Source organism: Myotis myotis, unplaced genomic scaffold (genome assembly GCF_014108235.1).
Source record: "Myotis myotis isolate mMyoMyo1 unplaced genomic scaffold, mMyoMyo1.p scaffold_m19_p_2, whole genome shotgun sequence".
NCBI lineage: Eukaryota > Metazoa > Chordata > Mammalia > Chiroptera > Vespertilionidae > Myotis > Myotis myotis.
Window position 1 is genome coordinate 25,777,095 of NW_023416324.1, and position 21,641 is coordinate 25,798,735.

Below are 21,641 nucleotides of genomic sequence, written 5' to 3' on the forward strand. Positions count from 1 at the left end.
GAATTTGGAATATAATTAGAGGAGTTGGGAAAATTTTTTTTGTTTGGTTGGGGAGAAAGATAGTTATATTTTGGGAACTATTGTTAATTTACTTCTGTTCATCGTGCAGTTGATTTGCCATGTAACATATTGGGCATATAGCATACAAGAAATATTCAAATGCATTTGTATTTATCAATACTGACAAGGGAAGTATATGCATAATCGATGCTTTCACTCATTACCTTTTGTTTTGTTTTATTTATTTATTTTTAAAATATATTTTAATTGATTTCAGAGTAGGAGAGAGAGATAGAAACATCAATGATGAGAGAGAAACACTGATTAGCTGCCTCCTGCATGCTCCCCACTGGGGATCAACCCAAGCATGTGCCCTGACCAGGAATCCAACCATGACCTCCTGGTTCATAAGTTGATGCTCAACCACTGAACCACGCCAGCCGGGTTTATTACCTTTTATTTTAGAAAAATAAGGTTATGTGAGGAGAACAGGGAGATGATACATTGATACTGCTAGACACCTAGTAATCTATTTTAGTTCCCTCTACCAATAGATAAATGTGTCATTTAGGAAAGCAGGTCCCCAGACTTCTTTTCTGAATTTTTGCATTAGCAAGAATTCATTTTCAAAAGTACTTTAGAATCAGTTTATGTTGAGTACGTTAATTTCTTAAAGTTGACTCTTGCTAGATTTTGTCCTAAATCTATTAGAAGATTCTGTTTAAAATTTAGGAGTGTATCTCTTGATTTTACTCAAATTCCCTTGTGTCCTTGGTTGACAGATCTTGAGTCACAGTGAAGCAACCCACTGGAGTGAGCCTGCTACATTTGGGGAGTCAGATGCCATTTTGATGACTAGTACCACCCCCACTCCTCATGTGTCATACTACTCTTTTTTAAAAGGAATTTTTATAAACAGTTATTTATTGAAGTTTTAAAAAATTTATCTTTTTTGTTGAAGTATTACAGATGTCCCCCTTTTTTTCTTATTGACTCCCCACTTCCCCATCATACCACTCTTATTCTTACTCATATTCCAATAGAGCATATGGAAGAAAGAGGTTGATTGATCACTTCTCCAAATTTTCCATTGCTCTTTATCAGTAGCATTAACTGGGGATCAGGTAATGAAACATTAGTTAATTCTTAATGAGAACTAGTAAATGATGGCTTGTAAGCCTTATTAACTACTGTTGATGGTAGAATCCAGGTTCCTGAAACAATTTCTTTTCACAAGTTAGTTTAACAGTTTGGCTTGGTGGCTTCAGTGACTTGGCCATTGTATTAAAATTGAGATGACAAGATGTCAGTCATCTTTCAGTTCAGTTAAATAAGACATTTGTGGAGGCCTCAGTTTACCCAGTTTATGAATTATCTAAACCCTCCACTATTTCAGCCCCTCTCACTCATTTTCCTCTTCCTTTTTCCTGATTTTGGTTGTCATAATGATCATGTGAACAGCTGTCAGATGGTGGAAAGAAGAGGCATTTGCAATCAATAGGTTACGTTGCCTGTTAGCTGTGGTATCTTTAGTGGGAGGAGGAATTTAAAAACGGTTGGCTAAAATGAGACTTAGATGTGAGCTTATCTCTGTGTCTCATGTTCTTTCTTACCTTAGAAAATTGAGAGCTAACTGGGTCCTCAAAGATTCATGGTTTGATCCGATTAAAAATCAGTGAGTGATTGCTGATCCATTCATATTAAATTAGATGATGTAGCCTGGACTGCAGACCTGTGAGCAGGTATTTTTGCAGTGTCCAAAAATAACTTTTTGGCAATGAGTCTCCTTATACTTATTTAAGAATTTTATTATCTTTAGATACATAATTTAAACATTAGAGTAGAGAACAAGAATGTGTTCTCTTATATAGTGCACGTTCTGTTAGTCCTGGATTTTTTTAAATCTCTTGAGCACAAGACTCACCAGTTTCTGGTACCTCTAAGGCACAGTGATTCCTGTGTGGGAAAGGAAGCTGATTTGGCACTGCCTTAAAAAAAAAAAAAATACTGTGACTTGCTGTAGGCCCAAAGATGTGGTTTCCTCACCATCCCAAGCCTTCAAGTTATTGTGACCTTTAGGGTAAGTTGTTTGGACTGATCTAGTGGTAGAACAGAGGACAAACGTACTGAAAATTCCAGGTATGCCAATGGTAGCTCTACCCAGTTAAGGCTGGGTCCTGTTTTTGCATAGACCCTTGGTGGGGTCTGACTGGCCCATGGTGTAGTCTTTAGCTCTGCAGTTCCATGTTTTATCAGTGTGCCTGAAATAACTCCTTATCGACCTCTTCAGAGACTGGTTTAAATTAGACAGTATCTTATTTGCCATGAAAGGATCTACCTCTCTGATGACCTGAATACTTGTGTCCGCTCTTGGGACACTCCTTTCTCAATACCGAGGCTCGTAAAAAATCGAGAACTGTATAATGAGCAGAGAATTAAACAGAAAGAAATTTGATGGCCTTGAGGAATATTTACTTCAGACTTTGAAGCACCACATGGAATTCTGGAGTCTGACAGAAACTTTGTAATACTTTTTACTTTTCTCTTCTGCTGCATCCTATCTCTGAAACGTTTCACCTTGAATCACCTAACCATTGCATCTGGTTCAATTCCCATTATATATTCTTAAATTTAAATTTACCTTTTGAAAAAGGTAGCACTTGCATGTGGTTCAAAATTCAAAAGGTCTAAAAGGGAATGTGTACGGTGAAAAGTTGTGTTCCTGTCCCTGATTTCTTAGTCACCATTTTTGTTCCTGGGAGTAACCACTGTTGGTAATTTTTTATGTGACTTTTAAGATATAATCTATGCATAGACAAACAACTACATTTAAATATATTCCTAAACAGTGCTTTTGTGCAAAAAGTAGGTGTTACCCCACTTAATGGCAGCTTGCATTTTTCTTTTAAATTATTTTTAAAATGTATTTTTATTGATTGATTTTAAAGAGAGAAAGGCAGTGAGAGAGGAAAGCAGAGAGAGAGAGAGAGAGAGAGAGAGAGAGAGAGAGAGAGAGAGAAACATCAGATTGTTGTTTTACTTATTTATGCATTCATTGGTTGATTCTTATCTGTGCTCTGATCTAGAATCGGACCTGTAACCTTGGCACATTTGGCCCATGCTCTAACCAACTGAGCTACCTAGGCAGGGCTGCACCTTGCATTTTTCAGGCAATAGTATAACATGGGAAACATGAAGGTTCACAGTATTGAGGGGCTTCCTCATTCTTTCAAGGTATTTTCTTTTTCTTTTTTTAAATATATTTTATTGATTTTTTTAAGAGAGGAAGGGAGAAGAGGAGGGATAGAGAGTTAGAAACATCGATGAGAGAGAAATGTCGATCAGCTGCCTCTTGCACACCTCCTACTGGGGATGTGCCTGAAACCAAGGTACATGCCCTTGACCAGAATAGAACCTGGGACCTTTCAGTCTGCAGGCCGGCACTCTATCCACTGAGCCAAACCGGTTAGGGCTCAAGGTATTTTCTAAGGTTATACCTAGATTATCTTGCTTAAGTGATTTGGAAACCTCTGATCTCATTAAAGGCATCTTAGAAAGTGTCTTAGGCCCATCCATAGCACATAGCCCACCTTACAGGTGCAAAGAAGCAGAGCAGTGGAAGGGGCTGTAGACGTGATGTTGAAATATTCAGTTAAACTCCTTTACTTATTTTAGCTTTGGGACCGTCAGTATGCCACCTGACATTCTCAGTTTAATTTCCTTCCTTTGAAAACAAAAGTGCTGAGTAAACAAAAGTGTTACACAGATGTAAGCATTATTTATTACCGTTGCTGCTCTTATTTATTTTATCTTGATTTTATTCATTTCCCATTCTGATTTTATTCCCTTAAATACTCTAGTTCCTGGAAGGCACAATGAGAATGACTCACCCAATAATTCCCTAGTCTTTAAGCCAAAACCATTTCCTATATATGGGAGTTCCGGCTTTTTTTTTTTTTTTTTTTTAAACAATTCACAGTCAGTTTTATTTGGCTTAGGCCAGAAGTCCATGAGTCTTGAGGACCTCTGTGTATCTGTCAGTTTTCTTCTCCGTGTTCTTTTCTGCCTGCTTCCAAAGCCTCACGAGCTGCTCTTTCTTCTGGTAATGGACCTTGGCCTCTCCTTCCTCTTCTCCTGGAGCGTGGCTGTGACTGCCTGGTCCTTCAGCCAACCTCATGAGCCAGGCACCCTGGGTAGGCAGACTTCCATGTAGGCTTCAGACGTACATCCTTGAGGGCTGCAGCACCATTTGCTTTTTCTTATCACAGGGTGGCAGGATCCCATCCCTGGCCTGGCTTGGTCTTGTGGAGCAGTGTTCCTTGCAGGGTCGCCAAAAGATGCTGTTGGGGGATAGGGAGTGGTAAGGACCGCAGGATGGCTTGGTGTGTATTCGCTTGCGGAGGAAGGCCAGGTACTTCAACCTGTTTCTGTAGAAATTGCCAGAAATGTTGATGCCCTCACAGTGCACAATCACCATCTTCTGGCCCAGCAGTATCTGCTTGGTCACGATGGCTGCCAGGCGACCCAGAAGATGGCCTCGGCCGTGGAGCACCGGCATCTGCCCAACGCCATCTTCAGCAGCCACCTGGGAAAGAAGTGGAGGTTCTGGCATTTTTGTAAATGTACTTTATTGTGACCCTTGAGGATGGTCTCTGGATGTTTCCTGACTCTTCAAACTTGATTGAAATATTACACCAGGGAATCTTTGTATTAAATTCTCTAATAGTAGTCCTAAATTTTAACTCCAGTAAATTAATCTCTAGTTTTGCTTTACATTTGTTTCTGTTGATAGCTAAACCATTGCTTGTTAAACATCATTACTTAGAACATGAACTTTCCCATAAATTTTTAATTATTTTCACTGTATCTATGTCACCTTTTGAAAGGTTAAAAAATTCCATCAGATCTAGACAACAGAAAAAGTTTTGCTTTGAAGAAGTTTTGCTTCCATCTATAGTCCAACAGCTTTCTCCAACCAAGATCAAATAACTTTTTGGGTTTTTAACATCTAATTCACCTGAATTCTGACAGCTGTGGTTAGCTTGACTCCATTTTACTGAGATTAATTTGTCCAATTCCCAATTAGAATGTCTTAATATCAACTTGTTAAACCTGTTCCCTGGGAGATACTTTCCTATCTGTTCTCCTTGTACTTGAAATATCCCGTGGCAGTGGGACAGAGATTACAAAATGTCGTAACTTTTAGGGAGAACTCTTTGCAAACCTGCAATCCCACACTACATGTATTTATTCAGACATTATTCCTTACACACTTTGTGTCAGACACTGTACCAGGATATGTAGATTAAAAACTAGGGCTCAAGAAGTCTACAGTCTAATGGGAAAGCATATGTGTTAACACATAAATGATGCAATGCTGTCATTAGCGTTATGGCATTGTGTGCAGGGAGAAATGAAAGCATTGAAGAAAGCAAACAAGTCGGCCTCAGGAAGTTGTGGCTTCAAAGAGACATGTAGGCCGTATCTTGAATGATGAGCATGACTTTGCCAGGTGAATTTAGGGGACTTTGCATTCTGGGCAGAAGAAACAATGTGCAAAGGCTGCTGGATGTATCACGTGTATGTGTGTGTGAGGAGAATCTTTAGTATATTTTACCTACATGTTGGGGGGGTGGCAAGGGACTTTACTGTGTGGTACTGAGATTATGAATATACTTTAGACTCCCATAGTACTGGAAGTCTACCTGCTACTCAGATAGAAGTATAAGTATTGCAGTTATGAAATATTTTCTGATTGCTGAGTAATAAAAAAAGGTCCGAGTACTATGCCCACAAGATCTCCATGGAAGCGCACCTTCCAGAATACATTAAATTATCTTAGAAAAGTCTAGTGAAATGGCAGCAATAAGTGTTATGTCATTTCTGGATGGATGACATTGGTTTTTGAGTCTGGACATGCTGCTATAATCAGTCTAAGAGTACTGAATATTTGATGTGTGCTTGTAGTTACTCAGTGCATAGAGTGTGTAAACAGGAAGTGCAGCCTGATCTCAGTACACTTTTCAGCAAATCTATTGCTTTCAAATAAATCAGAAAACTACTTTCTTTCTGCATTTTTCATCTGATGTCATTGTTACGTAGGTGGCAGCTTTCTTGGGCACGGTTGTCTATATAACTGTTCAGCACATGAGTCATTGTCTGTTTCTGTTCTTCTGCCTGAAAATTTCATCTTGGGAATAATGTCATGCGATTGGTGACTGCAACACTTTACTCATTATGTACATTGCAGCTGGCTTTGTATGTTATGTTGACGGTATTTACCTGTGCCATACATGAGGATAAAGTGACTTATTAAATAGACTCAAACTCAGTTCTTTCAAATGATATCCCCTGTGAAAAAGATGCCAAGCAGAAATCTGCATAAAACATATTTATGTTTTACTAGTACATTCTAAGCATACTGTGCCTAACTTTTATTATTGTGTCTGCTTAAATCCTTATCACAGTTGTACTTCTGTTTGAGCACAAGTGGCCAGTTTAAGTAGATACTAACTTTGAAGAAGTTCTGTATTGGCCTCTGGAATGTGACAGTTCAGCATACCACATTGAAAAGGTAGGAACCACGTCTGTGTAGAGTAGAACACCTTAAAGTGAATTCATTTTTGCCAAATTCCTCTATTGTTAAAGACATATTCCTATATTGGTTAGTTTTTTAAAACTGTAATTTGCCACAGTTGACATGTCCACTAGAATGTAAGCTCTGTGAGGGCAGGGGTGTTGTGCCTGTGTTGTTCACCGTAGTATTCCCAGCACCTAGAACAGTGCTTGGCACAGATCAGGCTCTCGCTAAATATTTGTTAGAATGAATGAATTGATTTTTGTCATTCATAAATCCGTTGTTTCTTACTAGAAGACATCTTTTACAAGTTACCTGAAAGTTTAATTTTTAGAGAAGCTGTTTTTGTTGTTAATCCTCACCCGAGGATATTTTTCCATTGACTTTTAGAGAGAGTGGAGGGGAAAGGGAGAGACAGAAACATCAATGTGAGAGAGACACATAGATTGGCTGCCTCCTGCACACCCACTACTGGGGATCAAGGCTGCAACTGAGGTATGTTCTTTTGACCAAAATCTAACCGGGACCCTACAGTCCGAGGGCCTACGCTCTATCCACTGAGTCAAACCAGCTAGGGCAGGGAAGCTAAGTTTAAAAATATTTTTTAAAGTCAGAGACCCATTAGGGAAACAGAAACAACTATAGGTAGTATAAGCAGAGGGAATTTAATATATGGAATAAGTTACACAGATGATATAAGAGCTGAGAAGGTAAATGGGCTGGTGAGGCAACCCAGAGATTAGCAACCTGGGAGCTACTATATATACCCCTAAGGAAATTAGAAGGTGCTTCAAAGACCAGAAGCCTGAGCCATCTGGTGTGAGCTAGAAGCATGGAAAGAAGAGCTGTCTGGTGGCAGTTGGAACTCAGACCAAGTAAGAGAGAGGGCATTAGCCTGGCTTCCCCTGTCCTATTTCTTATCCTTATCAGTACCAACCATTGATGGAACTTACCCAGAAATCAGTTGGCAAGGGAGATGTAGTTCCCTGTGACAGAGTGGAGCAAGGGAAGGATCGAAGTGGAAACAGGCAAAAGCACTTAAAAAAACCTCTAAGATATATTCTTTCTCCTGATAAATAAATAGTTGGGTTATTTTGGGCAAGAGATTTCAAGCAGGTACAACTTTATATGCTTCTAAAGGTTCTTAACTGTTGCTGAAACTGAAACAATAATTGGTATCAGGAAGTAATATAACAACTCAGTCATTGGTCATACAAAGAGGATGCGTGACTAGGAAAACTGGCTTCTGTTGAATCCGATTTGACTGTTGGTCGCTGCCAGGAGTGATTTATCATTTGGTTACTCAGAAAATAGGTTCCTACCCTGTCTATTCTGGGAATCCTTAAGCAGGATGTGTATACATTGAGTTTGTCCCGTCTACAACTGCAAGACTTGAGTCAGTTACACCTAAGACGTACAGAGAGAATTTTGAGGATTGCAGCTTTAAAACATGGTGCAGTTTACTCTTTATTTTTTTATATAATTAAGGTAATTGTGGTGGGGCTGATTTCCCTTGTGCCACATATTTTACTGGTCTTTGTCTGTCTCCCCCACCCTTACATCTTCAGATGGGTCAGCACTGGGGGAGGGAGGTGAGATCACTGGATCTGCTTTCTTCTATACAGGGCCTGAAAAGTATATCTTGTAAGGAAAGTTTCTGCTGCTCCATTTAAAGGCAAAACTTCCCAAATTATTGCTGCTAGTTTTCTTCTTGATTATAAAGTGCTTAAGGAGTTACATGATACAAGTTTAGCACTTTCTAGAAGTGCTTTTTTTGTCAATCAGGTCACCTGCCTTTGGGCCCCTGCTACGTTAATGGAATTGGTGGAACTAGGCCAGCAAAGGTTTTCAGTGGAGTGTAAGTATGTTTGCTTTTAGGCTATTTTCCACAGAGGCCGCGGATAAGGGACCCTCATTGTTCGAGTAAGGTTATCAACTGTAAAAATTGCACAGGTTTCATTGTTTTTCTCTTTTCTCAAAAAATTAATTTCCTCTTGGCAGGTATTACTATAATTCCAGATGTCATTAAAATGTAATTTGTATTTTAAAAAGTGTATGAGACTGCTTTCCAGAATACCAGTTCTTTTCAGCCAGTCCATTCAACTTAAGAGGTACATCTATGTATTTTTAAAAAATTTGTATTGATTTCAGAGAGGAAGGAAGAGGGAGAGAGAGATAGAAACATAAATAATAAGAGAGAATCATTGATTGGCTGCCTCCTGCACGCCTCGCACTGGGGATCAAGCCCACAACCCCGGCATGTGCCCTGACCAGGAATCGAACGGTGACTTCGTGGTTCATAGGTCAACACTCAACCACTGAGCCATGCTGGCCGGGCACATGTATGCATTTTTGAAGCCTCATGTTTAATAAGTACAATATTTCACTATTGTGTTTGACTCTTCCATTTTCCAAACTTTCTCCTTCCCTACCCCACTCCTGTGGATCCTGTATTTCCCCACAGGCTTTGTGGATGCTGGTCCATTGATGGCTGCACGGCAGGCCCCTCCCCAGTGGAAAGCCTCAGAGATGAGTCAAATCTGCCTTCGGCTGTGGCCATCCATCAGTGTAAGGTTGCCCTGGTGGTCATCTTCAGTTTGTCCAACTTTCCCCTTCCCCCCTGACTTCCCTCATATGTGGCTGAAACTTGCCCTGGAATCCCACCTTCGTAACATATCAATGGGTGGTTAACAGGATTTTATTATTGCTGCTTTTTTTCACTTTTAAGTAATGTTAAGTAGTTTTCTGACCATTTTTGTTGACATAGCATTCCCCCCCCCCTTGTATATTTCCTATGGGTATTCTGGTTTGCTCTTACATACATATAGAATATAGTTTATTGAGGAAGTACTGGATTTCAGAAGCCCGCTTGAAGAATGCTGTACTGATTTTTTTTTTACTTTAAGTCAAAACTTTCAGAAAGAAATGTCTTAATCCAAAGCAGTGAGAACTGGATTCCTCAGGCTTCATGTCATTTCCCCTCAACCAAAAAACAAGTGTGCAACATCCTCATTTTATGATTTATTGAAAATGGTAAAGCAGAAATAGGAGGAAGTGAGATCTGATGTCTGTAGCTGGGAAGCCTGTCTTAGAATAGCGATTTGAGAGAGAATAGCCTTTTCTCAAATAACCAGGCAGTCTTTTGCCGCAGTTGCTAGTGATGGAAAGATCATAAATCCCCAAGCTTCTACCACAGAGCTTATGTTTTTAGATGTGGGTTTACATATTAATCCTACAACGTTGCTTCCTGAAGTGCACACCAAGTAAATGTCAACTTCTTCCTCTTTTCTTGTCTTTCTGGAAGTCCCCAGTGTGTGGATTTTGAACTAAGTTCTCTAGTGTTTCAAGCCCTGAGTTAAAAATTGTCTTAATATTATTTAGGTGGTTGTTCTTGTTCTGTGTCTTCAAAAAATAATTTCTCACAGAATCTTCTATGTGAGCTGGGAACATCTTATCTTTGGCTGCAGTCTAAAGCTCATGGGGGGAGGGGTGCTGGTGTCTTTTTCTTGTTGATACTTTACCACTAGGGTTATAATTAACACAAGCCCTCCGATGAGAAGTAGGAAGGAAACTCCCTGCTCTTACCATGATGCTTTTGTTCAAAATAGCTGTAAACAGCAGAGCTAATGGAAACCGATTTAAGTGTGACCGCTGGTTTGAGAAAGAAAAAATGAGAAGATTCAGGCTCCTCTGTTATGTTGAAAGCATTTTTACTGAAAGAATAGCTGTTTGGAACTGGGGGCTTCCTCTGTCTGAAGTTAGGCATGAGGTCTTGGGTTAGGGAACATTATGTAGATAAACCCAGAGCAAATCTCTAGGGAAAAAAATCACAGCTTCAAAAGAGTCAAAGCAAGGTTCTTCAAAGTAAACACACCTGTTCCAGTGGGACAAGGACCTTCTAAAGCTGCCGCCAGGTTATTATTCATGTCTGCGGCAGCTGAGAACAGGGCTACACACTTACTCCCTCCCACAAAAAGGCCAAGGGACCGCTATTTTAGCCTCCTGTTTCACACCCCATGCTACATTTCCCCCAAGACGATGTATCACACTAAAAGCTCCTAGTGAGAGGGCAGAGTACTAGCTGGGTGACTGGCTCTGGTTTTCAATGTGGCACCAAAGCCAGAAGCACACAAAAAATGGCACAAAGAAGTGATTACCACAAAGCAACCATGAGATTCCCTTGCTCAGCTTCCTGGAATGTACAGATCTTCAAATATCTGTGTTAACAGTATGAAGGCAACTTTCAAAAGACAAAACATTGGTGTTGCTCAATGGTTAAGCGTCGGCCTGCACACCAAATGATACACAAACAGAATACAATAAAGGTATTTAGATGTTTTTATTGTCATGAAAAACACTTATAATAAATGTTACACAAAAACCATAATGAAAACATAAGCTCAAGTAAAAAATAAGCAAAATGGGGTATGGGCAATATCTTCTGCATCACTATACTTCATTCTTCTTAAAGAGCGTTATCACAAATGTGAGTAACTTTCATAATCAGAAAAATAAAGATTTGCTTTCTAAAGAAATCACATTTAATGATGTTTAGCTAATAAGCACAAGGACTCTTCTACCTCCCCACTCCCCCAAATCCCACAAGACAAAAAACAGCTGGTCTGGGAGTCTGATCCTATGGTAACAACTAGAGGCCCGGTGCACAAACTTGTGCACCGGTAGAGTCCCTAGGCCTGACAGGCGATCAGGGCCAATCGGTGCCTTCTGGCTGCTGGCTAGGGCTTTCCTTCTGGCTGTCGGCCGGGGCCTGCCTTCGTTCCGCGCCGCATCCTGGTGGTCAGCGCATGTCACAGCAAGTGGTCGAACTCCTGATCAGTAGAACTCCCAAGGGGACAATTTGCATATTAGCCTTTTATTATATAGAATTCTCCCCCACTCACCCCCATAAATACATAAGAAGTCTAATGAAACTGAACCCCATTTTTACTCTGCACCCAATATTAGACCCTTGATTTGAGTGACTTCTGTCAGGCTGCTTTCTGTTCACAGATAAGGCTCAGAACCAAGTCAGAATGCTCAGAGGAGCTGGTTTGGAGTCTTCTGAGTCCAGTGTTGCATTTAATGACACTTTCTCTCACATACCAGCTAGGGACGTTATTATGGCACTCACTCTAAGGAAGATCTCTTCTCAAAATTATCCTTGATCCAAAACAGTTGCTCTAACCCAGTGGTTCTCAATCTCCCTAATGCCGCGGCCCTTTAATACAGTTCCTCATGTTGTGGTGACCCCCAATTTCATTGTTACAAATTGAACATAATTAAAGCATAGTGATTAATCACAAAAACAATATGTAATTGTATATGTGTTTTCCGATGGTCTTAGGCAACCCCTGTGAAAGGGTCGTTCGACCCCTAAAGGGGTCGTGACCCACAGGTTGAGAACCGCTGCTTTACAGGCTCTTTCCATTTACATGACTGGCATCTTCGCCCCACTCCTCTGGACCTCATTATACCCAGTTTTGAAATACCTAGGTTTTGAAACACAGTAGTGAATGTTTTTTTTCTGAAAGGGCCTATCTCCACCTTTTGCTCTCCTCCCTTTAGCCAGGGCCGTTTTGATGACTAACATTCAGCATGCCACTGCACTAACTGTTCTTTGACCCCAGAATTCATTTCTGTTCTGCTGCTGGTTTAGAAATGAAAGGTCTAGCTTGTTTGGATACGGTTGGGATTCAGTTAACCTGGCACTGATTTTCTGTCTGTTTGCCATTGGTTGGCGCTCCTCTGATGTGTCAGGGAAGCTGCCGCACGTCATTGTGGAGAGAAGTTTACATGTTCGTGATCTTGCACAAGGGTTCATCTGCTGACTCAGAAGGTTTGTGTGAAGCCTCTGCCTGGGTGAAAGGCATGAGATTCCCTTCCAACAACGGGAAAGCATCCCCGCCTGGGCACTTGTTTCTGAGCTCTAGTGTGTGATACTGTCCTCCACTTCTGGGCTTCCTTTGGGGGTGGGCAGTGGTGTGAATAAGCCTTCATGCACAACCTCAGGTGTTGGCTTCCTGGCAGCAGAGGGTGAGTTGAGTATTGAAATAGAAAAGAACAGGGTATCAATTCAGTGACTGTAATTCAGCACCTACCATGTATAACACACATTTGGGGTATACCAGTATAAAGATGGTTCTAATTCAGTCCAGCTGATGATTTCTTCTGTGAAATTGGGTAAATGACTTGACTTCTCTGGGCCTTAGTTTCTCCAACTGTGCTTGGACTAGATAATCCTTAAGGTTCTTTCCAATTTTGGAATTTTGTACTCTAAATTGTTCGTTACAGAACAGAAGAGGCTTTTCCAAAGAACTGGTATATTCTTATATTGCACATGCTCCAAACTAAATGGCTTATAAATGGTTCCTCTAGAGCCGGGCTTCTCAACCTCAGCACTCTTGATATTTATTTATTTATTTATTTATTTCTGGTACAAAGATCTTTATTGTGCTGCATAGAATATAACATTAATGGTACTGGTTAAAGGGAAGTCCTTCTTTAAGATTAAAAAAAATTTTTTATTGAATTTATTGGGGTGATATTGGTTAATAAAATTATATAGTTTTCAGGTGTACAATTCTATAATATGTCACCTGTATATTGTATTATGTATTCACCACCCCAACTCAAGTCTCCTTCTATCACCATTTATCCCCCCCCTTTACCCTCTTCACTCACCCCCATTTTCCTCTGGTAATCACCATACTGTTGTCTGTGTCTATGATTTTTTTTTTTTGCTTAATCCCTTTACCTTTTTCACCTCCCAACTCCCTCCCCTCTGACAGCCGTCAGTCTGTTCTCTATATCTATGAGTCTATTTCTATTTTGTTTGTTAGTTTATTTTGTTCATTAGATTCCACATAAAGTAAGATCATATGGTATTTGTCTTTCTCTGACTGGCTTATTTCACTTAGCATAATAGTCTCCAGGTCTATCCATGCTGTCACAAAAGGTAAGATTTCCTTCTTTTTTATGGCTGAGTAGTATTCCATTGTGTAAAATGTACCACAGCTTTTTTTATCCACTCACCCACTGATGGATACTTGGGCTGCTTCCAAACCCTGGCTACTGTAAATAATGCTGCAGTGACCATAGGGGTGCATATATTCCTTTGAGTTAGTGTTTTGGGATATATTCCCAGAAGTGTACTTGCTGGGTTCTCTTGCCATTTTTGATACTTCTTTCTTGTGGGGCTGTCTGGTGCATTGCAGGATATTTAGCAACATCCCTGGCCTGTGCCCACTAGATGCCAGGAGCACCCCCACCTCCTATCAATTATAACAACTAAAAGTGTGTCCAGACATTGACGTTGCCCCTTGGGAAAATTGCTTCTCTTGAAAACCACTGCTGTAAAGGAAAGAAAGTGGTGCTGTTTGGATGTAGGCTATTTTTAACATCCCTTTTTACATTGTTCCTCTTTCGCTTATGGCCCTATCACCCTTCTTTAGTAGCTTCTTTCAAAGATATGCATACCCCAAATGGACACTGTGCATCTTCAATTTTTTTTGTTTGTTTGTTTTCAGACTAGGAGTAGGATACTGGTTATTGCAAAGAAAAAGTTAAGACTTTAACTTGAAGGAATGTTAAAATGTTAAGAACTGAATGTCCCCAGGGAGTGAAGAAAGTGACTTCTAGCGAACCAAGTTAGATTTAGCACTTGTTACCTGAAGTGAGGTCATGACTGATGGGAAATTACTTTAATTATAAAGTCAAATTTGAAATATCAGGTCCAACTTGCAGACTTTGAAATGATTGCCTAGCTGTTAGCTCAGCAGTCCCTCCCTGCACACTTCCTCCCTGCGCCTGCTGTTAGCCATTGAGATAGTGATTGAAATGTATTACCTCTCTTACGAGATCTAATTTTTATACTTGTCATGTTTGCTATAAAATGTCAGTTTTAGATTGAATAAATGTATTTGCCCGAATGCCATCTTTTCTTCATCTCTTTTAAATCTACATTCTTGGCTGGGTTGGGTGCAGAATGATGCTATTTGCCGATTGGAGTAGTGTGTTCTGTGAGCATCCTTGCTGGCATGCTCTGGGACCCCAAAGCCATGACGAAGCCGACACTGAGCCTGTGTCAGTCCCTATCCCTCGGTCCCAGCAAGTCCTGGGTTCCATTTCAGCTGAGCCTTTACTGGAGTGATTGGCCGCAGGGAGCCTTCAAGCCAAACAATTGTTTGTACGGAGATAATCTTGCTGTTTAGCTCCAAATGAAATAATGTCCTTCCTGCCCCCAATGAAAGCAGTTGTTTATTTCCTCCCTTTTTCAGGAAGCCCTGCCTCACCGAGACTCCTAGTTTATTCATAAATGCTTTAAGCAAGGTCTTTGTGCAGAAATAATTGTCTACAGCCAAAATACTGTGGGCTAACCCGAGTCGAGGAATGTTAAGGATACTCTGTACTCTTTCCCCCAGCTTTCTGTGTAAGTTATTTCAGTGACCTTTGGATGATTTTCTGAGTAATAAGTGTTTTGAACCTCAAGTTCACATAAGACAAATACTAGTTTTTTAAGTATGCAAAATTATATTAAAGGAGCTCACAAAAATAAAACCCAACAACAGAACAATCATAGATGAGTGTCACAGCAGAACGACAGATTGTGGGAGTCAGAATAGGATGGAGCAAGATTTTCACAAAATGATGTTTTGCTAATGGAAGTAATAGCCCCGTAAAGCTATACGTTAAACCAGAAGTATGAGTAGTCCAGTTTTCCTTATTGGTCAAAACAGAGAACCTCCAAAATATGAATTCAGGAAGGAGAATCCACAAGCATAGATGGAAATTGCCCAGGTGGCCCCCATGTGTCTTACTTCTCTCCCCCAGCTGGGGCTGCTTCTCCGGGTGATTGGCGCTTTCATCACATTGCTGCTTCTGCTCTGACGCTCTGCTTCATGTGCAGACACCACATCAACCACTTCGTTTGCTTCTTTCCCCTTAGCCCTGTTAAGACTTTTTAGAACTTTAACAAGTAAAAGGGAAGCAAAGAATGGACATTACCACAAAATATATGAAAAAATTGTTCTTCCTCCACCCTCGCTGGTTTGGTTCAGTAGTTAGAGCATCGGCCCATAGACTGAAGGGTTTCTGGCTCGATTTCGGTCAAGGCACATACCTCGGTTGCAGGCTTGATCCCCATGTGGGAGGCAACTAATCAATGTGTCTCTTTCACATCAATGTTTCTCTCTGTCTCCCTCCCTCAAAAATCAATGGAAAAAACATCCTTGTCTGAGGATTAATAACAACAAAAAAGTCACTCTTTTAAGATTTACTTGTTGATCCTTCCTTGGCTTGTTCCCAGTCCCTGCTCCACTTCACAGTCCTGAGATCTCTGTGCCTCAGCTTTACAGGACCAGTGTAGATTCTTTTATTTTATTTTTTAATGTATCTTTATTGTTAAAAGTGTTACAGATCAGTGTAGACTCTTAATTACCTTGCTTGATTTCTTCTTTCTTGGCACCAGACCCTCCTCTGTATGTAAGGTGCTATGTAGGAATCCACCACCCATGAATTTAGAGCTTGACCTAGAAGTAAGAGCCAAACTAGCGTTCTTGTGCTGCTGCTCACTTAGGGCTCTTTTACTCATTTCTCAGTAGATAGGCACCCAGGCCCTTTACTGAGGATACTGGCATAGAGACATTGTCCTGCAGGTGAAACTCAAGATTCTACAGAAAGAATGGGGCTCCCACTTGGAGATCCAGCAGTATGTATCACATTTTTACACTAGTCTCTCATGAGAATATTTATTTAACAATAACAACAAAAACCCCAAATAATTACAAGATGCCAATTCCCCTAAACTAATCTATGAATTTGGGGTTAAACTAATAATAATATTGCTAAGTTTAGCTAGGGGTATTATTGTTTAGGGTTGGTTTTTTTTGCATTGTTTTTAAAACCAATCAAACCTTATTGAGATAAATATTAAGTTACTTTGGTAGATTTACAATAACACCTTGCTGCATTTCCTATATTGTTTCATGTCAAACTTCAATGAATGGTTTAAGTAATAGGGGATCTTTTATTTCAGTCAAAATACAATAGTTATAGTGTCCGCTTCTAGAGTCTAGTGAAGTAGAAATAATATGCTCTTAAGCATTATATGAAACACTATCTTAGGAATTATAAGAGCAAATGTAGCATCAGTTAAATAGCCATTAAAGAAAAACAGATAAATCAAAATTACTTTTAAAGAGAGAAAACATAGGTAAATGTTTTTCTGGGGTTGTGGATATTCAGGGGGCTGCTGCTGTGGAAGCTTAAACCTGAATGTGACCCTGAGGCCCACTGTGGAAAAGCTTGGGATTTAAGCTCTGTTTTAGCCAATTTTTGTCTGCTGTGACCTTTTCCCCCCCTTAGCTCGTTGAGCTTTTCCTCAGTGGATAGAGATGCCAATCAACTTTGTTGAGTTTTTTTTCTCATGGGACATAATCCATCTTTAATAGAAAGAAGTGTTTCTTTCTAATTCTTTCTCTAGATTTTTGGCCATCTTTCCACAGGAGTTGCATTTCTTTTGGTGTTTTCATATATTTGGGGAAGTTTTTTTTCAGTTTTTTTTTCTAAGCAGTAAATTCCCTCCTTGATTAGTTATCAGCAAAGTTTCACTATATGTTCTTGATGTAGTTCAGTCAGTATTTGTGACAGTGTCTCTTTTTGACAAAAGGAAACAACATTCTTGCGAGAGGGACCGGATGGGAACAAAGGTTGATTGAGTAAGTCCTTATTTTGGTCTCATGGTTCCTTAAAATGTTTGTACTTACAGAGTTCAAGGTTACTGTTTATTGTTGTTTTGGAATAGAGGACGAGGTGAGTTCTCCTTTGTGTAGACATACCTCTCAGGCCCCACTTAAATGCTCCAAGATGGCAGTGGTGTTTCTGTGTATCTGTAGTGAATTGGGGTGGAGGGATGTAATGAGTAGAACTGAGGAAACTGGCATTAGAATTGTTCTTAAAACAAATACTGCTTCTTCTTCACTTTGCCTCCCAATTTTTGTGTTAGAGTTAATAACGGGCCAAATCAAAGTGAATTAAACTGTGTTTTCAAATCAGAGTTTATTGATTTAGGTTCTTCCTTATTTATGTATTTATTTGTTTGTTTTTTAAGGATGACCTAGTTGGCTTTATGGAGCGAGAGTTAGCAACATGCAGAATGTGTCCTTAAGAGCAGTTTGGGACCAGGCGCCTTGTGCAGGGCACAAGGCACTGTGTCTGCATATGAATTCTTAACTGTTGATGTGATGGGGAAAAAATCCAGGTCAGAATAGTACAATGGCCATGTAATCCAGGTGGAGCGCATAATTATCTCCCTTATCGTGAGCCAACTATGGTACGCACATGGAGCAGCTTGAAAAAAATGTGAATCATGAGTAAAAATAGGAGAAAAGATAACCCAGATTCTGTTTTTTGTCATTTGTTCTCAGCACATAAAACTGCTCCTTTATTTTCTTTGTAAGTTTAAATATTTCCTTTTCCCTTTACCAGCCATCAATGTTTCCCTTATTTTGCTTTAAGACTCCTCTTGACTAATGTAAAATCTTTACTTCAGAACTAAAGATATACAGTACTGACCTCGGAATGATCTGCAATTCAGCCAGCTCTAAGTTTGATAATCAGCATCTCATAGAGCTTTTCCTACATCCTTTTGTGAAGAAAGAAAAGTCTGAATTATTTCTTCCTATGTAGTTATGCCAGCCACAAGTTAACCTGTCCTTAGAAGCAGCAAAAGACAGTTGGCTTAGCTGTTTATTTTTTTATTTTTATTTTATACTAGAGGCCTGGTACATGGGTTCGTGCACCGGTGGGGTCCCTCGGTCTGGCCTGCACCCTCTTGCAATCCAGGACCCCTTGAGAGATCTTGGAGAGCCGATTTCGGCCCTATCTCTGCAGGCCAGGCTGAGGGATCCCACCAGTGCACAAATCCATGCACTGGGCCTCTAGTATGCATATAAGATCTTTGGTAATCTCTTCCCTCTGAGATTCATCAGTCTGTTCCATGTTTCCATGCCTGTGCATTGAGTGTCTGCTCCCTGGTGGTCAGTGCATGTCATAGCTATCAGTCAAATGGTCACTTAGGCTTTTATATATATAGATATTTATTTTAAATATATTGTTATTGGTTTCAGAGAGGGAGAGAGATAGAAACATCAATGATGAGAGAGAATCATTGATTGGTTGCCTCCTGCAATCCCCACACTGGGGATCAAGCCCTCAACCCTGGGCATGTGCACTGACAGGGAATTGAACCGTGACCTCCTGGTTCATAGGTCGATGTTCAACCACTAAGCCATGCCACCTGGGCATTGTTTAGCTGTTTAATGTAGAGCTACTTATTATGTGCCCCTCTGTCTTAGAGCTTAATACTTTGAAAAATCATCCACTTCCTCTTTAATGTTATTTCAGATTGATGTTACATAGTCAGAGTTCAGTAGAAACAACATGATAAATTAGCAAGAATGTATAAGAAACCACAGGTTCTTTGTTTTATTTTAAAATGTGACCTGTAGCATGTTTGTATTTGGTACACCTTGAAAAATATATTATTAAGACTTCCTTCCTGAACTTCAAATGAAAAGTTATCAGGGTGCACCCTAACACCACCATTCTTTAGTAGCTGCTCCTTCAATGACCACAGGTCATATCCAAGTTGTGACTTGTTCATCAGCACCCTAAGTATAGTACAAATTTAATGGAGTCTTTGGGATTACTGAAATTTTGGCCTCCCTTCTTTTCATTTTATTGAATTTATTGAGGTGACATTGGTTAATAAGATTATGTAGGTTTCAGGTATACAATTCTATAATATATTATCTGTATATTGTATTACTAGAGGCCTGGTGCACGAATTCATGCATCAGTGGGGTCCCTCGGCCTGGCCTGCAGGACTCGGCTGAAACTGGCTCTCCGACATCCCCTGAGGGGTCCCAGATTGCAAGAAGGCGCAGGCCAGGCCAAGGGACCCCACTGGTGCACAATCAGGGATGGGGAGGGCGTGAGAGGTTGGCCAACTGGGGAGGGAACGAGGGAGGGCTCCAGGGTGTGTCCGGCCCATCTCTCTCAGTCCTGATTGGCTGGACCCCAGCAGCAAACTAACCTACCACTCAGAACATCTGCCCCCCGCTGGTCATATGTCATAGTGAGCGGTTGAGCGGCCTTAGCATATCATTGGCATATTACGCTTTGATTGGTTGAATGGACGACCGGACACTTATCATATTAGGCTTTTATTATGTAGGATGTGTTCACCACCCCAATAGGTTCTTCCTTATGTGTCTATTACATTTAAGCCAGTTTTCAGGTTGTTGTTGTTGTTGTTTGTAATCATGTTTATACTAGTCTCAGGCTCCATGAACTGAATTTGATTCAGTTTTTTAGATTCATCAAGACCTAACATCTTCATGAGTTGATTATCTCGTGTTGCATTTTGAAAACCATTCAGTTAGGTGGTAGAACTGCAGTAGTAGAAGGGACCCTCGGGCTCACCGTGCACCCACCCACTGTGCGGAGATCATTTCTCTACCATCCTTGAGAGTGCATCATCCAGCCTCTGCTTGAACAGCTATACTTACTGGGCTTTTACTAGTTCTGGATATGCTACATTTGTTTTCACACAACCTTAATTATTGGAAAATTCTTCCCCAGAGTGTGCTGAAATCAACTTCCACTCACTGATGCTAGTTCTGCCTTTGGAGCCTCACCAGAGCAAACTAATTCCTTTTCTCTGTGATAGCTTCACTTTTAAGGTGTTTGAAGACTTCTCCCTTCATTTTCCAAAACAGGAAACAGTTGTACACTTTTTTTTAAATTAAATATTTATTATTCAGATTATTACAGTTGTTCCTCTTTTTCCCCCCATAGCTCCCCTCCACCCGTTTCCCACCCCACCCTCCGCCCTCACCCCCCACCCCCACTGTCCTCATCCATAGGTGCATGATTTTTGTTCAGTCTCTTCCCGCATACCCCACACCCCTTTTCCCCCCCAAGAATAGTCAGTCCACTACCTTTCTATGTCCCTGATTCTATTATAATCACCAGTTTATTCTGTTCATCAGATTATTTATTCACTTGATTTTTAGATTCACTTGTTGATAGATGTGTATTTGTTGTTCATAGTTTGTATCTTTACCTTTTTCTTCTTCTTCCTCTTCTTAAAGGATACCTTTCAGCATTTCATATAATACTGGTTTGGTGGTGATGAACTCCTTTAGCTTTTCCTTATCTGTGAAGCTCTTTATCTGACCTTCAATTCTGAATGATAGCTTTGCTGGATAAAGTAATCTTGGTTGTAGATTCTTGGCGTTCATCACTTTGAATATTTCTTGCCACTCCCTTCTGGCCTGCAAAGTTTCTGTTGAGAAATCAGCTGACAGTCGTATGGGTACTCCCTTGCAGGTAACTGACTGTCTTTCTCTTGCTGCTTTTAAGATTCTCTCTTTGTCTTTTGCTCTTGGCATTTTAATTATGATGTGTCTTGGTGTGGTCCTCTTTGGATTCCTTTTGTTTGGGGTTCTCTGCGCTTCCGGGGCTTGTAAGTCTATTTCTTTCACCAGGTAGGGGAAGTTTTCTGTCATTATTTCTTCAAATTGGTTTTCAATATCTTGCTCTCTCTCTTCCTCTGGCACCCCTAAAATTCGGATGTTGGTATGCTTGAAGCTGTCCCAGAGGCTCCTTACACTATCTTCATATTTTTGGATTCTTTTTTCATTTTGCTTTTCCAGTTGGGTGTTTTTTGCTTCTTCGTATTTCAAATCTTTGACTTGATTCTTGCGATCCTCTAGTCTGCTGTTGGGAGTCTGTATAATATTCTTTATTTCAGTCAGTGTATGCTTAATTTCTAGTTGGTCCTTTATCACAACCTCGAGGGTCTCATTAGATTTCTTGAGGGTCTCATTAAGTTTATCGGCGGTTTCTAGAAAATTCTTGAAAAACCTTAAAAGTGTGGTTTTGAACTCTATATCCAGTAGTTTGCTTTCCTCCATTTCTGTCATTTGTGTCCTGTTTCTTTGTCTTCACATTTTTTATGCTTCCCTATGTTGATAGAGTGGCTTTCTGTGCTAGGTGTCCT

At 40.3% G+C, this 21,641-nt stretch overlaps 1 protein-coding gene and 1 pseudogene across 4 annotated transcripts in view; one reads left to right on the forward strand and one right to left on the reverse strand.

Moving 5' to 3' along the window:
• SMAP2 (small ArfGAP2) overlaps positions 1-21,641 on the forward strand; it is a 44,397-nt gene that overhangs the window by 1,487 nt on the left and 21,269 nt on the right. Inside the window, exons 2-4 of one of the 4 annotated variants that reach the window (XM_036347939.1) lie at positions 6,468-6,574; positions 16,174-16,283; positions 17,244-17,292. The exons of 2 other annotated variants lie outside the window; for them this stretch is intronic. The gene's annotated coding sequence lies outside the window, so the exon portion shown is untranslated. The remainder of the gene's footprint in view (positions 1-6,467; positions 6,575-16,173; positions 16,284-17,243; positions 17,293-21,641) is intronic. One more of the 4 variants, XM_036347936.1, reaches the window with a different exon arrangement.
• LOC118677442 lies at positions 3,947-4,612 on the reverse strand (annotated as a pseudogene).